Here is a 5,212-nt window from a genome sequence, read left to right as displayed (position 1 = left end):
CACCAGTGGTCTTGGACCAGGAACTCCACTCACAGCAGAACGGCAGTGTCATTTTATGCCCTGGCAGAATGGAGCAGTAATTAACAGCTGGTGATGAACACAATGACCAGACACTTCGGGGAGAGGGTGAGAAATTCCATGCAGGTAAGAAAGACTTCTGTGTTTTTCTGATGACATATGAAGGGCTTTCTTTATTAAATAGAGGTTGAAATATGTGGGGAGGGGTGGTCATTGGGAGTGAGTCATCAAAGCAGAAACTGTGTGGATTCTCAACTTTTGTCTCTCAGTTCCCAACTCATCTCCCATTGCCTGTTCTGTGATCACTGAGATCTACAAACATAGATCTCTATAAATAGACCTATTTTGTCAGCTGGCACAGTGCTAACCTTTGTCATGAGGAAGTATGGAAGGCCACTGCAAAAGGACAGAACGTTAACTCCTGGCTCCAGAATGGCCCTCTCCAAAGGCTCCTGCTGCATTTGGTAGTCTAAAACTTACTGTAACTTCTCAGGGAATATTTTCCTTAACTTGTCAGAGAGTATCTTTCCAGTGCTCATCCCATGAGCATCTTCCTGGAAAATTTTCATGGTTAGGGCTTCTATGACACCAGGGAGGGAAGGTTTCTAGCAAGGTCCCTTAATGTAGTGACTGACTGTCCCATGAACAGCTTTCCCCAACCACAGAGCACACTTCTTCCCAGAAGACAGTTCCTGTAGTTTCCTCAAAAGCAAGACTCTCACCAACATGGCATATATATTATCCTCATTACTTAAGTACCTGGGTACTAAGTACCTCTCTTGGGTGCTCTGTCTAAAACTCAGTGGTGGTTTCTGCTCTATGGATCCACTGAATTGTTCCTACTTTGTTTTGCCCCACAGTGGGTAATCCCCTAGTATAGTTAATAATTCCTTATATTAAATTTCACACATTTGAAATGTCACATGGTTTCTCTCTCATGTTGGGGTCCTGATTATATAAATAGTTATCAATCAAAGGCATATTCTTCATTTTGGGACATAAAACCCTAACCTTGCAGGGTATTACCTCAAAAGTGTGCCCTGAATTCAAGAAGTCCATCTGTATATCAAGTCAGTGATTTTGTTTATGAAGCCCATGGAGAACATAAATTAATTTGTAGCTTGTGCTCGTTACAGATTCTGCACAGTAAAATGATTTCCTCAGTTAGTATCTCTGCAAATGGGGCTATTGTGGTGATGAATAGGTGTTTTATAAGTCATTGAATGATGGTTCATTAAAAATGTTCTCTGCTGGGTAAATAAATCTTTATTCAGAATATGTATGTTTCCACTAAATTAAATTACTGCCCATTCCACTGTGAAAAGGAAAATATACTGGACCTCTCACCTTCTTGCAAGATGATTCCACGTGTGAATGGAACAGTATTCGTGAAGCAGCCAGATGATTTATTATCTAAAGTGGGACACTTCTGAGGATGGAGCAGGTAATGGGATGGCAGGGAATAAAGAGATTAAACCAAGAGTCTTCAGAGAAAGGTCAATGCATGGCTGCTCTCCACTGAAGCCTCTTGCTGTAGTCCCTACTAAAGGCATTGCTGGCACTCACTTTTGTAAATGACATGCAAGTTACCCAGTCCATGCAAAGTCTTCCTTTCTGATGCTAAACTTCCAAGTCCACAGAGCACATGACAGGAGGTCCAGGAACAATGCTAACTGAGATGTGCAGAGGACGCCTCTCACCCCTGATTTCTGTGAGTTTCCTCTGTAGGCTGTGCCCTCATATGTCTGTTTAGTTTTATCACAAATATCTTCATTCCTTGTGCTGATTTGAAGAAATCTACGTCCATTTTCCCTCTGTATCTCATCTAACTTCTGGTAGTAATTGTTTTTAATCCCACAGAAGTTAGTCTTTTGATAATCACATACACTATGTTATTTTCCTATTGCAAATTGAACATTCACAAACACTGAATGAATTCTTCTCTTCACGACTTTCCTAGGACCCATCATAGGGCGGCACCCTTGCATGAGGCCAGCTTGAAGCAGTTAATAACTAGTGAGGGAAGCAGGCTGGACACCTCTGTTTCTGAAAGAGACCCTTTCTGTCTTTGTCGTTTGTCCCTGGAGGGCTGCACATAAGGCTGGAGGTGTGAGCTGAAGGCAACAGGGAGGCATCAGAGAAGGTAGGTTTGAGGTGGAATCATTTCCTCCTGGGCTTGTCAGTGCCTCTGGCTGACTTTGACCTGGTCTCATAGATCATTTCTATTTCATCATACAACTCTTTTTATGATTTTCTGGTTCAGGTAGCACTCAGAAGGTGACAGCGAATGGAGGTTGCAAAAATCACTAGTCCCATGACTCAATAAACCTACCTGGGCCCTGCATACATAAAGCTGTTTTGCAAGAGGAGAGCAATTGTCTTCGAAGAAGTTATAAATCTACTACAAAATACCGTAGTTGCTGAGGACATTCAATAAAGGGGCCTTCTAGAGGCTTCAGATGACACCTCTATCTTCGGTAGATACTGCCTATACTCCTAAGTTTTACTGGAGCACAGTTCTGAGACTATAGAAGTTTGTAGCATTATTGAATTGAACAACATACTCATAAGGGTGCTAAGAATCATCTCATTTATTTAAAGGACCCATGCAAATCTTTGTAGAATTTCAAAATGAAAGTCTTTTATTAAAGCCTTAAAAGAAATCTAAGACAGAAATTCACAAGCAGAGGCCCTTGGAGAGGTGTCCTCACTGAGGACAGTCAAAAGGCACAACGGAGCAGAACAGAGCAGAGGAGCGAGGTTGCTGGAAGGTCGCTGGAGCCACAGGTCTGATCATGCCTGTGGAGAGTGTTGGACTTGGATGCCCACAGCTGAGTCATCCCCCGATCTGTCCACCAGTGGCCATAGCTACCTCCTAGAAGGGGGCATCCCATTCAGATGGGCAGATTTCTGTTGCTAAGCAGCAAGCCCAGTGAGGGCCATATCTTTAGAAACCAATAGGAGCTTTGGGATGGGTAGGTAAATCCTGAAGACAGCATCTAAGTGGATCACTACTTTAGCCTTTCCAAAGAGAATGGTACCACTGAACATACTGACAGAGTTCCCTGCGCACTACCACCTCAGCTCTCAGGTCTGCTCAGCTCACTGGGATCCCTGCAGACCCCAGACTTGCAAGTTTTCCCAGCCTGGCCCCTAAGTGCCCTATCCAAAGTCCTCCCCTCACCCCACCACCTTAGCTCTCAAAGCTTGCTTGGGTTTCACAGATCCCTGTGTACCCCAGACCTGTGGGCTCCTCCAGTCTGCCTGAAATTAGCATCCCCATCGTAAGGCTTCCTGAGAATGTAAACCTAGCTGATGCACAAGACTGATTTCAAAATAGTCATTATAAAGATGTTCAAGGACTTGAATAAGAGACCAAATGAAGACAATGATACAGTTCAGTAAATGAAATTTGAATTCAACAAAGAGATAGAATCTCGGAAGGAAAAGCCAAACTGAAATAAAACTTGAAATTAAAAACTCACGTAGTCAAACCTAAATCTCAGAAGAAAGGATCAAAAAGGGATTGGAGGAAATAAAACAGAGAATATGAGATCTTGAAGACAAGGCTGAGGGAATGGGTCTGTCGACCAAAGAAAATGTCAGGTCTAAAATAACCCAGGAGCAGGAGAAGCAGGACTTAGGGGACACTGCAAGGACACCAAATCTATTGATCGTGGGTCTAGAAGAAAATAAACTCAGTTCAAAGGCAAAGAGCATACTGCTAACAAAATCATAGAGGAAAACTTCCCCAATGAAAGGAAAGAAATACTCATCAAGGTACAAGACACATACAAAAAACAAGTAGACAGGACCAGGAAGGGAACGCCTCATGTCATATAATAGTAGAAAAATGGAATGTACAGAACAAAGAAAAGACATTAAAAGCTGTGACAGAGGAAGATCAAGTCACATACAGAGGCAGGCCTGTCAGAATAACAGCTGACTGAGACCCTAAAAGTCATGAAAGAACACCAGTTCCAGCCCAGCGTGCTATACCTAGCAAAATGATCAGTAGTCATAAAAGGAGAAAGAAAAAATTTCCATGATAAAAACAGATTTAAGGAATGTATGTCCCCAAAGCCAGCATTATGGAGAATATTTAATGGAATGCTTCAATCTTCTGAAGAGATTAGACACTCACAGAGGGCACAAACAATAAATAATTACAGAATATTTAACCAAAGTAGTCTCAGAAAACAGCACCACAACACCAACAAAACATGAATTAATAATCATTGATCAATAATAACTCTCAATATTAATGATTTTAATTCCCCAGTAAAAAGACACAGACTAAATGATTGGTTCAGAAAACAGGATCCATTGATTTTTCTGCCTCCAAGAGACACGTGTCACCATTAACGACTGGTGCCACCTGAGGGGAAAGGAGGGAGGAAGGAATTCCAAACAAACAGAATTCAGAAGCAAGCACGTGTAGGTACAGTAATACCTGATAAAAGAGACTTCAAACCCAAACTAATCAGAAGAGACAGGAAAGTTTATGTCATACTCATTGAAGGAGAAATACACTATGCAGCTATCACAATCCTAAACACATACTCACCGAACACAGGGATACCCAGTTTCATAAAATAAACACCGTTAGATCCAAAAATCACACGTTGACTCCAACACGGTGATAGTGGGTTTTTTCAGTACCACACTGACACTGACTGACAGTTTTGGTCATCCAGACAAAAACTAAATAGAGAAACCCTGGAGTTAAATGTCACCATAAATCAATTGGACAGAACAGACATCTGTAGAACATTCCGCCCAAACACTTTCTTCTCTGCAGCCCATGGAACTTTCTCCAAAATCGACCACACATTAGTAAACAAAGCAAATCTCTGCAAATTTAGGAAAATTGAATTATTACACTGTACTCTATCTGACCACAAAGGAATAAAGCTATATATCAACAATAACAGAAATGGGAAAAAGTACTGGGATTCATGGAAACTAAACAACACACTACTGAATAAAAACTGGATCCAGGAAGAAATCACGAAGCAATTTTTAAATTCCTAGAACTGATTAAAAATGAAAACACTAGGGACATGTCATATAAATAAAGTACTGATACAGCTCAAGGATGTGGAAAACAGAAAAAACAACACCTGCAAAGTGTAGGTGGGAAGAGATAAATAAAATCAAGGCTGAAATTAATGAAATAAAAATGAAAAAAAAT

This window comes from Nannospalax galili, unplaced genomic scaffold (genome assembly GCF_000622305.1).
Source record: "Nannospalax galili isolate Female #2095 unplaced genomic scaffold, S.galili_v1.0 scaffold525, whole genome shotgun sequence".
NCBI classification, from domain to species: domain Eukaryota; kingdom Metazoa; phylum Chordata; class Mammalia; order Rodentia; family Spalacidae; genus Nannospalax; species Nannospalax galili.
The sequence above is the reverse complement of the archived record's forward strand: the minus strand, read 5'-3'. Positions refer to the sequence as shown.